Below are 13,706 nucleotides of genomic sequence, written 5' to 3'. Positions count from 1 at the left end.
GGCCAAACCTAGAAGGAGACTGAAAAATATACAGTAAATTACTTTCTTTTATCTTTACGTAAATCATTTCAGTTGTCGTGACCTAGAGTCAGCAGCTTGGGGTTCAAGTTCCTACTGGCTGTGTGATTCACTTTCCTAGCCCTTAATTTCATCTGTAAAATGGGACTATTAATGTCTATTCTTCCTAATTCATAGAACTATTATGAAATCAAATAAATAATTAACATTAAAATATTCTATAAACTGCAGGGCAACAAATGACTATTAAATATTTATTTATAATTATCCAAATCTACCCAGGAATTATAAATATATTTTATTAATTACCAAAGGGTTTTCTTGATTAACTATAATTTTTATATGATTTATGTGATAAATATTTGGAAAAATACCTTCAAGTATCCTACTATTCATGTATCTCATCAATTTTAGGATTCCTTCATCTGGCAAATTAGAATTGGGGAAGAGTTCACTCTTAGGCAGAACCCAAAAATAACCAGACAGAAAGTGTAGTTGAAAGTAACAGTTCACTAGGAATCAAGCATGACAAAGTCATAGAAAGCAAGATATGTTTTTCACAAATAAGCACAAGCAAGAACATCCAGAAAGCAATGAATAAAGAGGAGGCCAAAATGGGTTGAGATTAATTTCGATGGAGAAATTATAATCAAGCTTAATTTCTTTACAACTTGTGTTTTCTCTGTGTGCAGTTTGAAAAGAATTTAGAATAGAATCAAGGTAGCCGATGACACAAGTATCGTTTCCAGATTCTCCAAGAAAAGGACGCAAAGGCGGGCAAGGGTCTCCAAGAATTCCCACTCCCTGCAGGGTCCTCTTCGGACTTTCCTCAGTGACTGTCCCAGCAGAACTCTCAACTCGTACCCTGCTCCCCCACCCCTGGCCAGCATCCTCATTTGCCTTGAAAACTATCTGTCGATCAAAGAGTGAGTCCTTTATCAAGACCACCAAAAAGCCACTCATTGTGAAAAGTTGGTACCCCGGGTCTCATAGACGAAAGGTCAAAACCAAGACCCTGGACTCCACCCCCATGTCCCTATTCCATCCACCTGCCGCCCTGTTTGATGAAATGGCTTCCTGCTTCCCTTGAAGACATGACCTTCCAAATCTCCTTTTAGAGTAGCCTGAGGAAGTTATTTTCCTTCTGTTTTTTCTTCCAACCCCACATAAATTATTTTAGGAGTGTAAATGCTGACAGATATGTGCTGAGAGAATAGAAAGAGGAAATTCACAGAAAAGGTAACAGGCAGGTTCAACCCCAACTCCTTTTCATGCAATTTATTTATTTTTTTTATTGGCGAAAACTGCCCAGCTCCTTATTGCTGAAGAACTATGTTCTTTTTTTTTTTTAAGGTTCTATCCATTTATTTGACAGAGATCACAAGTAGGCAGAGAGGCAGACAGAGAGAGAGAACCGATGTGGGGCTCGATCCCAGGGCCCTGAGATCATGAGCCAAGCTGAAGGCAGAGGCTTAACCCACTGAGCCACCCAGGTGCCCCGTGAAGAACTATGTTCTGAAAAATAAAAATTCCGCTGCAAAGACAGAGCTGTAAGTCCAGTGCATAATGCCTCTGAATCCATTAGGGCACGCTCTACTTATATCCTGCTGCAGAACAGGACTTTCTCTCTCTCTCTTTCTCTCTCTCTCTCACACACACACACACACACACACTCACACACACGGAGAGTCCCCTTAGGCCACTGACATTTGCATACAACAGCTCTACCAAGAAAACAATTTCATTTTCTATGAATGAGTGTGTGCGTTTTGGATGAGCCATTTATCATCTATCCTAATAAAAATTCGTTTTCTTTTTTTCTTCCCTTTTCTTTTAAAAGCCATTTTCAGCAGTGGCTGTTTCGAGAACGGCCGGGTTGAAACATTGGCGCTGCCTGCTCCTCCTCTTAACACAAATCCCTCACGATCCGAAGGGACTAGACACCGCAGCAAGGCAGAAGTTTCCCGTTGCCGGGTTGAGATGGACTCTTCGGAATTTCCCTGTCCTCTCCAGAGGTCTCGATCCAAACAGAATGAGAAAACCGAGAGAAGGATCTGTGAGGGCGATCAGTTGGCGGTGACTGCCAGGTCTGGCTGATCTTGCGTTGGCTGAGGGCTCCGTGGTTATCTGCTTCTCCTCTCTGTTCCCGGAGCTAGATCCACGTTAGACAGACGAGAACTAAGACACACGAACTGATGCACTCAGAGCCCCAGTTTGTGGGAAAGGAAGTAGGAGGCAGGCTGGGGAACGAACCGTCCGACACCTTGTTAATAATGCGGACCTTACCTCTGGGGCCTTCACAATGTCCATAGGCTGCACGTCTCTTCTCTCTCCATCCCTTCGCTCCTGCCGCCCCTCCCCTGTGCCCTCTGCACCCCATGGTCTGTTATCGATAAATCCTCTTGTATCCTCACCCCGTCTCCAGGGTTACTGAGCAGAAACTCGTTCCCCCTTGAGCAGCCTGTTTCTACCGAAGTAGTTAGTTACACATGACAGCTGTCATCTCTCACATGCCTCCAGAGTCCTAGGACTAAAAGTGGGATAGCTTTACTCAGTGCTCCTCGTTGCTGCTTCTAAGCCATTCCCTCTCCAGAATTTTCCAGCTTTGAATCTATGTCATTATCTCTTGTCGCCCCTGCTTCCCTTGGTTGTCAACATCTGCCAACCTCTTGTTCATTCTCCTCGGGTTCCAACGATTTGAGTTTGTGACTCACTCCAACAGTATATGCTCTTCCTAATTCTTAGGGATTTCGATTCCATGTCAGTGATGCCTTCAACACTGTCCTCTTTGCTCTTCTGCCCTCTCCCCTACTGTGGTTTTTGTCTTCCATCTTATCTTAGCCTATCTTCCGGGGTCAATCCCCAGCCAGTGTGTCAGTACCACAGTCTACAACCACCCATAATCTCAAAGTCACACCTCCCCCGCTCAGAGCTCCATCCACTCTATTTCAAGATCACTCTTTACAGTGCCCACCTGCAATAATCCGTCAGCTCCACTAGGACCTACGATCAATTAACTCTACCATCTGCTTACTGCTTCTCCCCCTTCATGTCCTCACCTCCCTCCTCTTGCTTGAGTAGAGCCTCCACTTTCTGGTTCTCTCTCAATTTATCATACTCAGCAAAACCCAGCCTTGGGAAAACCCAGCTCTCCCACTCCGCACCTGCACCCAAGAAGCTGAACATAGCTAGGAAGAAAAGAAACCCTATGATGTTGACAGGAACCATCTTAATCATCCTGAACCTCAGATAGACCTGACAGACCTCAGATCGCTTTTCCATAGTCCATTCACTTTTGAGTTTTCCTAGATGCAACTTCATACTTTCTCTTCTCTACTCAAATCTCCATGTCTCTTCCCTCAGCCTCACTCCCAAATGGTGAATTGCATCCCGCTTCACTAAGAAAGTAGAAACAAGCAGAAAAGAAATTCCACAGGTCCCATCATGTCAAATACCAATCTACCAGCTTCTACATCATATTCTCTGCCTTCCCCACTGTTTCCATAGATGGACCGTCCAAACTTCTAAGACAGGATCTCCACATATGCAGTGGATTCCTTTCTCTTCTTTATTTGATCATAGCAATCCTGTCTTCTTAACTGCACCATTACCTCTCCCTCTGCTGGACCGTCCCATCAACATAGAAACATGCCATCTTCCATCTATAGCACTGAATCTATTATTTTGTTTTCTACCTGCCTCGGTTAGTGGGAAATCCATACTCCCAGCTGCTCAAGCCAAAAAACATGGTCATTCTTGACTTCCTTTTTCCACACCATACATTCAGTCCATCAAGAAATCCTACTGGCTCTAGCTGTCTTCAAAAGATATCTAGAATCTGACCGCTTTTGACCACCTCTGTCATTAAACTATGGTCTAAGCCACCACTGCCTAGGCCCTACATTATTACAAGGGTTTCCTGTCCAGCCTCGCTACTTCCACCCTGACCCTCCTACTAACTATTCCCAGTACAGAAGCCAAAGTAATCCTTTTAAACCTAAGTCCCACCATGTCACCCCTGTACTCAAAAAACTCTCCACTGGTTTCCAGTCTTCCTCAGACTGAAAGACTTAGAAGGCCCTTCCTTACTGGTCTTCCCCTCCACCTCCCCAGCCTGCTTTTACTCTGCTTTTCTCTCCAGTTCTCCCTGGCAGACTTCTTTTGTTGTGTCTTGAAAATGATCAACACATTCCTTTATGGGCGGTTATTCACTGGCTCTTCCCTCTGCTTGAAACACTTGTCCTTCAGCTGGTCACGAGGCTCATCCTCTCGCCTTCTTTACAAGTCTGTGCTCAACTGCTACTCTCTCCGAAACTCTTTACCTGACCATTCCACCTGAAACTGCACCCCCTCGGGGCACTGGGGGTCTCAGTCAGTACAGCGTGTGACTCGCGATCACCGGGTCATGAGTTTAAGCCCCATGTTGGGGATAGAGCTTTCTGGAAAACAAAATTGCACTCCCTCACACACAATTTCTATTCTCCTCCCCTCTTTTATTTTTCTCCATAGTATTTATCATCTTCTAATATCCTATATAATTAAATCTTCATTTGCAATTTGTTGCACTCACACACACATGCCTGAAAGTGAGCTCAGTGAAGAAAAGGATTTGTCTGTTTTGTTCATAGCTATAAGCCTGGTGCTTAGTAGAGTACATGGTGCGTAGTACATGCTTAAATATTTGTTGAATGAATGATTTTAACAACATAACTACGTACTCTATATGATTGTGTCCCTATCCATGTGTGCGAGTCTAGTAGGACTATAAGCTTCTTGAGGTCAGTATCATGCCATCTAGTTTCCTGATTTCCCTGCACAGCACAAATCATGGCTTCCACCAGATGGCTTTCCACATTAAATCCCTATTCAACTGAACTGCACTCTAAATATTATCCAGATCAGCCAAGTCCTTCCCGAATTCCTGACTTTGGGAATCTGAGAGAAATAATAAAATGACTGTTGTTATTTTAAGCTACAAAGTTTCTGAGTCCTTCTACACAGCAAAATCCTATTAGGACACTTATAAAGCATTGTTTTGGGGAAGATATAAATAATTTCCACCTTATTAAGTTAGCTGTCTCATGCTTAGTTTTCTCCCTATCTAGTAATTTAGTTATCAATAAAAATGACTTAGCCCACTGACATATTTATTGGTTAAGTAAATTACTTATGTAAAAAAATAATAGATCACAAAATGCAAAATAGCTCACGGTAAAAAAAATTTTTTTGATTTGTATAGTACAGAAAAGTAAACAAGTTAATGGGGTAGTCTTCCTCCATTCAATCAGTCTAATAGAATCTCTACCCACTTAAACGTGCAACTTTTAAAGTCACCCAAGAATTTGTCTCCATTCTAGCCAACCGCAAAGGGAAAAGAACATACAGGAGCATACGTGGGAGGTTCTCATGGACCAGTTGTAGAAATGATACATCACTTCCACAAATATTCCACTGGTAGAACTCAACTCACAGTTACATCCAACTGCAAGGAACCCTGGGAAATGTAATCTAGCTAAGTGCCAGGAAGTAGAGTTGCCAGATTTTGGGGGGGGGGGGGGAGCAAAAACAAAAACAAAAAAAGACTACTCTATATTTGTCTCCAATCCTACCAGGAATAAGAAGAGAACATTTCTGTTGAGCAGATAATATCCAAATAAGAGGAATGAGAACTCATTATATGTTCTTAATATACGTCCTAGTCCTATGATGGCATCTATCTCAGAATACTCAAGACCAGTTTCCAACAACTCAAAACCAGTGTGACTGCAAGACTGCAACTGAGGATCTTAGTAATTCATCCATCTAAAGCAGATTCATCCAAGGACTAGCTACTGATCTAATTTATTTCTCTGTCAAAATGACCTTAAATGTTGCTAACAGGAGATAGAAGACAACAGACTTCAGCAACTTTCTCATGACCTTCCACCCAAAGACCATCAACTCTCCTTAGCTGTCTTTTCCCCTTACCAAAACAATAATTTGACATACCTTTACCCCCAGGAAAAACAATTATCCTGACACTCTTTATCCAGGCAGGCATTGCTTATCTGCAAGGGGCCTCCAGCTAGGACCCTACTCACTAGGTAATTCAGGGAATGCTGAGTATGGTTTGACAGAATGAAAACAATATCATTATTCTCAAGAGTGGGATGGAATTTTTTTTAATAGATTCAGTCTCAGCTCTCAATTAAAAAAATTATAGATTTTTTCCAATATTGGGAGGCATTTAGAGATGGGAAGTTGGGATTTAGTAGTAAGAAAAAAAAATTACCAGGAAGAAAAACCTAAGCAGAGACTGGTCATAAATATGACCCCAACACCCAACTCAATACCAGATCAGCTGAGGATGCTGGTGCTGTATTATTTAGTTTATCTCTTCTAAACTTAAGAATTCTAGAGAGCTAACCTACTTATCAAAAAAGGTAGCGCAGAATATGGTTTCTATTTTCATATCATTTTCCACATTTCTCTGTTTTAATGTAGATCTATTTTTGCAGCTAACAACCCTAACTGTGATATGAGACTATTCTGGGGACACTCAGTCTTCTCTTTCTCTAATTGGAGACACATTACCCTGTCCATTTGCCTCAAGAAGTTGGCACAAAAGGGGCCATTAATGGCTTAATGAAGGAGAAATCCAGTCCAAACCAGGTATATCGAAATGGATAGCTTACATGGGAAGAGCCTAACAACATTGTCACAATGAGTTCACTTGTGGGTTTCTTCTTGGAGTTTCCCAAGAGCCCTGCCAACACTGCTAGGAGCTCATCAGCATTCTCCACAGTGGAACAGTGGGAAATTAAGCACAGAAGGATGTCTTAGATAGTATTCCAGTGAGAAGTCTTGTCAAAGGTCAGAGGTCACACAGTAATAAAGGCAGTATTGAAACTCCCAAGTTCGGGCTACCCATTTTAAGAGATGTTCAAGCCCATTAAGTGCGAGATTTGTTTTTTGTCTCATTTGTTTGTTTTTCTAGGACAGAATTTGTTTTTTAGGACAAATTTTAAAATAAAACTTCTGAGCAAAAAAAAAAATTAAGTCTCTATTAGTAGTATAATTTTAATAAATATTGCTCTTGAAAAAGTCCTTCATCTATTTTCATATCTTACACCATTGCCCAAGAGTACTTCCTAGGTTCTATCTGCAAATCATAGCCTATTCCGCATGACACAAAGAGAGTTAAACAAATCTACATGTGAGAATTTGCCATCTAAATCATACCACAGATCTACTCAAGGGCAGAAAAGTCTAGATTTAGAATATTCCCATTGAGTTAAAATTCAACAGGGAACAAAAAGATGCCCAGCCTCCTTTGTTCCAGGGAAATGCAAATCAGAGCTACAATGACATAACACTGCACACAAACGAGGATAGCTAACATTTTTTTTTCTTTAAGATTTTATTTATTTGGCAGACAGAGATCACAAGCAGGCAGAGAGGCAGGCAGAGAGAGGAGGAAGCAGGTTCCCGGCTGAGAAGAGAGCCCGACTGGGGCTCGATCCCAGGACCCTGAGATCATGACCTGAGCTGAAGGCAGAGGCTTAACCCAGTGAGCCACCCAGGTGCCCCGAGCTAATATTTTTTTAATGAGAAATAAGTGTTGGCCAAGATGTAGAGAAACTGGAACCTTCATACATCTGCTGATAGGAATATAAAATTGTGCTGTTGCCGTAGAAAACAGTCTGGTGGTTCCTCAATGAGTTAAACATAGAATTAGCATTTCACCCAGCAAGCAATCCCATTTAGTAAACACCTCCTCCCAAAACTGAAAATAGGTATTCCAAAAAACCTGGCATGCAATTTCACGGCATTATTTTTCACAACAGCCACAAGGTGGACACAACCCAAAGTTCCATTACCTGAACAGATAAACAAAATGTGAGATACACATATCCTAGGGTACTATTCAGCCATAAAAAGGAATGAAGTACTGAAATGTGCCATCGCATGGCTGAGCCTAGAAACATTGTGCTAAGTGAACATAGCTAGACATAGACGGCCACATAGTGTATGATTGCATTTACATGAAATATGCAGAATAGAGAAATCCACAGAGACAAAACCCAGGTTGGCAGTTACCAGGAACTGAGCAGAGGGAGGAAATGGGAAATGGTATGGGGTGTCCCTCTGGGATGATGAATCATCTTGGAACTAGAGAGAAGTGATGGTTACCCAACACTGGGAATGTATTAAAATACCACTGAATTATATATAGTTATATATAATATATATATGGTTAATTCTATATTATATGAATTTTACTTTGATTAAAAAAATGTGGGGGGACGCCTGGGTGGCTCAGTTGGTTAAGCAGCTGCCTTCGGCTCAGGTCATGGTCCCAGCGTCCTGGGATCGAGTCCCACATTGGGCTCCTTGCTCAGCGGGGAGCCTGCTTCTCCCTCTGCCTCTGCCTGCCATTCTGTCTGCCTGTGCTCGCTCTCTCCCCCTCTCTCTCTCTGATAAATAAATAAAATATTTTTTTTTTAAATGTGGGAAAAAATCCAATAGGGAGGGTGTACCTCGTTGTAGAAACACCCCGTCATCTACAGCCCTTGACCTGGGCTGGGCACTCTGCATAGGTCGATGTGTGACACAGGTGTTCTATGGTCATGGGAAGCCTGACTTCAACTTTGTGCACTCCCAGCCCTTCACTCCAGAGAACAGGGCTGAAACAAGCCTTCTCTGTGACCCTCGGGCATCAGAGCAGGTGATGTTCTCTTCTGCAGGAAGCTGACAACAGATGCGAGCTGTGCTTTTTATCCGCAACCTTCAGCCTGTTTCAAGAGCTCCTACCAGTTCAAGCCTGTTCTCAGAGCCCAAAAAACCCAGCATTGTTCCAGGGCTCTCTTCTCTGAGCCACCCCCCAACAGGTTTCAGCATCCGAAGCCGTGTTTCCGAACAGTTCCACACCTGTATCCTTTCCACTGATATTTGCCCAAAGAAATTTGGATGATGTCATCTTAACATGCCTTTTTATTGTCACACTCCGAGTCCTTGACTATTAACATCTATTCAACAGTACTTGAATGCTAAACACTGTTTTTTAAACTTTGCAATAACCTGACAACTATTTGGGGAGATTATCACCACCCTTACTCATTGCTTTCACTGAGCCCCAGAAGCAAAGAATCAGAGAAACATGTCTGGCGTGTCATAGGCTCCTTAATAAATGAACCTTCCGGAGAGCAGTCATCTTCTGTCTGGGAACGTCTAAGACGGCAGACTATGCAGACACTAATCTTATGCAAATCACTTATGAAAAGCATATGTTAAACTCATTCACTGGGACTCGTTTTTTGCATGCACTGGTATTTCCGACACCCTCAGAATTCTCAGAGACCACCATGCGAGGGGGGCAATGTTATCACAGGTATTCTCTTGTCTCACTTAATGCAGTAGCAGAAGTATCATATGCTGTTTTACGGATTCATTTAACAAACATTTGCCAAGGACCTTCAGAGTACCATGCCCTGCATTAGAGATAAAAAGAAGAAACAAAGATACCAGATCAAAGAACTCAAATAGTTCAACTTCTCTTTGAAAAGGTCTATTCCTAGACCTGGAAGAAAAGACGAAAAAACCTCTACAAGTCAGTAGGCTGGTACCTCAAGACTCAGTTTCCAACTCAGACTCCTTCCTTCCAAACACCTTTTCTGATCGTCTCTGTCCAACTCCAATCATCCCTGAGGTATTGCCTCATTTGCGTCTGTGACAGCATTACCTTGTGATGGAGAAGGAGAAGGAGAAATGAGAATGAGGTTGGGCATTTACTCCTCTAGCTACCTTCCCGTTGGTAAATTTTAATTCCACTGTGATCCTTAAATAATCCAACAGCTCCTCTCGGAGGACTTCCACATACATCTACTCTCTCCTGCCCCCTGCTGCTTCAGCCCCGTAATAGGCCCCGGGGCTGGCTTTCCGAGGGTGGGGGGGGTCTGCACCACCTGCTGTTGTTTCCCTGATCCCACCCACACCTTCGTGAACAGTCTGTCCATTAAACGCCCTTCACTTGCCCAGTGTGGATGTGCTACCTGCCCTGGTAAGGTCCTGAGTCCTGTATATGGGTCCTATTCACACCTTCTAACTCTTGCTCAGTCCTTTGGAGTCTCAGTCAACACTCGCTCATTGCGTGACCAGACTGGAGGAAAGAGCATTGTCACATCACACTGGGCAGCCTCTGCCTGTTACACTTGAGGACCTTCCAGGAAGGCAAATGCCTCCAGGTCAAGCCTGCTCGCTCTGCTGGTGCGATCTGGGCACCACGGTCCGTACCTGCAGACAGCGGTCGCTTGCCCTCGGTGAACAAGTCAGACCCGGCTGCCGGGACTCCAGTGGAGGCAAGACAATGACTCATCAGAGAAGCTGCACTCACTTGACCCCCCGTGACTCAGACACACACTGTTGTCGACAGGGCCCTGAGCTGAATCAAAGCGGAATCAACCCAGTGCTCTGTCTCAGCCGGATTCCTGGCAATCAACGAGTTAAAAGGCACTCAAATACTAGTCTCTTTGGTCCTATCCTCCGATATTCTGTCCTCCAGTCCTCCAGTGTCCCTCTGTCATCTCACCTCTTTTCACCTCACCCACAAAAGTAAAAAAAAAACCATATTGCTGAAAATGAAGCAGATAGAGGCGCACAAGGGCTGCACTTCTGAGATAAGAAGTCCACGGCCACCAGCCAACACGGCACTTCGCTTTAATCGTTTTGTGCCGCCTGGTGTCTTTGACTCCAAAGCCTCATTTGTCCTGTCTTCCCATTCTGGCTTTAGCAAAGAACTCAATTTGAGAGGCAAGTACCCTCAGCTGACTGGCTTCTATTTAAGACTCTTCCCCAGTTTCTCTTAGTTGAGATTCCTCCAGATTTTGTAAGTTTAAGTAAGAGCTGTACCATTGACCTGGCCTTGCAAAAGCCGTGATGGATTCGCTGGATGTCAACTGGAGCAACAGCGTGTTTGGTGGAGGGGCACGAGTGATTACTGGGTGTCAAGCACCGTGCCAAGGCCTTTGCTTTGGTTACCTCATTCAGTTGTCTCGGTAATCATCTGAGATTGTGTGTGTGTGTGTGTGTGTGTGTGTGTACATGGGTGCGTGTTTTACAAGTGAAGACAGGCTCTCCCACTAAGTGACTTAGCAAAGGTCACACAGTTGCTGGTGAAAAAGGAAGTTCAGCCGACCTCTGCCTGTTCCCCAGTCCACACTCTCAACCACGTTCCTGCTTCTGTGTAAAGTTAATCACGTAGTTTTCAAAATTCTTCACCTCCAGATCAAAACTCTCAAGAGAAAGCAATTACATTTAGCACTCGTTTACTGAGAACCTACTCTGCACCAGCCACTTCACAAAGTACCAGGGCACAAAGGTGGAAAACACAGTCTCTGCTTTTCAAGAGCTCACAATCTAATTAGAGGAACTTCTGAGTTTCTTTTAAGGTTCTTGATCTCCCTTTGGAGAGATCAAGAGTAGTATTATATGAGAGTGAATTTTTGCTTTTGTTTATGGCAATCTCATAGCCAAGGGATTTCTGCTTCTTACTCAACAACTGCAACCATGAGACCAGGATAGGTGATAACCTGTGTGTATATTTATCCAAAGAAGAGAGAAATGAAGGAAAGAGAGGAGGAGGAGGAACGAAAGGAGAAAGAGGAGAAAGAGAGGGAACAGAAGAGGAAGGAGGGAAGGGACAGAGGAAGGAAAAAGAGAAAGAAGAGGAGGAGGAAGGAACGAAGGAGAAAAGAATCAGTACATTGGCCTGACTAATGCCTGAGGGAACCAAGGGACAAATGTTTGGAATAGGAGCTGTCTCCAGAATCCACGGCATAAGATGCAAGGCAATACAAGTTCACATACATTGCAAGATCATTCAATAAGCATTTCTTGGGGCACCTGGGTGGCTCAGGCCTTAAGCATCTACCTTCAGCTCAGGCCATGATCACAGGGTCCTGGGATCAAGTCCCGCATCAGGCTCCCTGCTGGGTGGAAAGTCTGCTTCTCTATCTCCCACTCTTCCTGCTTGTGTTCCCTCTCTCACTGTGTCTCTTAGACAAAAAAATAAATAAAATCTTAAAAAAAAAAAAAAAAAGCATTTCTTGAACACTTATGATACGCTGTGAGTAGTGTCCGATGCTGGTAATACAGTCACATAAGACCCTCCCATGGTGTAGTGGGCAGAAACAGCAAATCAGACATACAGCCCATGGGACACCTGTGTGGTTCAGTCAGTTAACCCTCTGACTCTTGATTGCGTCTCAGGTCTCCACCTTAGGGTTATGAGTTCAAGCCCCACATTAGCTCCATGCTGGGCAAGGACCCAACTTAAAAAAAATAATAATAATAATAACAATAATTACAGCCCATGGAAGAAAAGCCATAGTTCTAGCTATCAGAATATCCCATGTGAAAACAGGAGAGAAGAATCTAATAAATAAGAGGGGAGCAAAGAAAAAGACATAACAGGAAGAAAGTGATGCTTGAGCTAAGACCTGGGGTGAAGCAGGAGTTGGCACAGAAGGGAAGGGCAGGTTTGGAAGAGAATTCAGGAAAAGAGGTCAGTTATACCAAGAAAGGCAAGCGGTATAAGAGCCTCAGGACTTTGGGTAGAATCCACTGACATGTGTCTGAAGTTCACATCATTAAAGTCATCCCAGCACTTAATTTTTTAAATTTAGTATTTTAAAAAGGTAACACAGTCATGGTTCAAAATTAAAACAATATAAAGTGGTACCTATTAAAAAATCTTGTTCCCATTCCTATGTCTATCCTTCCCAGTTCTCATGTTCCCATCTCCCTCCCTTAGGTGCCTACATATCTTCCTTGACTTTTAATGGGGTCACATCCCAACCAACCCATGGTATACCAAAAACACTGTCAGCTGAAAATGCATTTATTACACCTAAACTACTGAACATAACTACTGAACATTACAGCTTAGCTTAGCCTACCTAAATGTCCTGAGAACACTTATATTAGCCTACAGTTGGACAAAATCATCTACCACAAAGCCTTTTATAATAAAGTGTTGAATATCTCATGTAACTTATTGAAAACTGTAATGAACATGAAAAACAAAATGGTTGGATGGGTATAGAAAAGCTGTAAGTGTATTGGTTGTTTACCCCTGTGATTGCGTGCCTGATTGGGAGCAGTGGCTCACAACTTAAAATTCAAAAATATGCAAAGTATGTAGTCAAAATTCAAAGTATAGTTACTACTGATTGCATAAAGTCAAAAATTCCTAAGTCAAACCATCATAAATCAGGGGCTGTCTGTACTCATATAGTCTGTTGTATATCATTCCACTGCTTCTTTAGGAAATACAAGGCAATACAACTGAACATATACAAACAAATAAAGACTATCTAAAGATGAAGCAATTTTTACTAAAGCACTGTATTACTTAGGAAAGGTAAAATATTATACATTTTAACAATGGAAGGGATGATTTTCTTGGGTTATTCTTATTAGCTTTCATGGATGGAGTGAATGGTATGTAATGCCTCCTACATACCATTACATCTAATGGTCACCACAGTTTCATTTATAGATGAAGAGAAGTGAGATTCGGAAAGTTCAAATAACTTGTCAAGTTCAGATTGCCAGTGAGTGGCAGAACTAAGATGCCCCCTCCTCCAGCATAAAAAATTGGCCCTACCACTCATCTCATTAATTGAGATAGAAACCCGAGTCTCCCTCGC

This window comes from Mustela putorius, unplaced genomic scaffold (genome assembly GCF_011764305.1).
Source record: "Mustela putorius furo isolate JIRA1106 unplaced genomic scaffold, ASM1176430v1.1 tig00000785_pilon_pilon_pilon, whole genome shotgun sequence".
Lineage (NCBI taxonomy): Eukaryota > Metazoa > Chordata > Mammalia > Carnivora > Mustelidae > Mustela > Mustela putorius.
Note: the sequence above shows the minus strand (reverse complement) of the source record.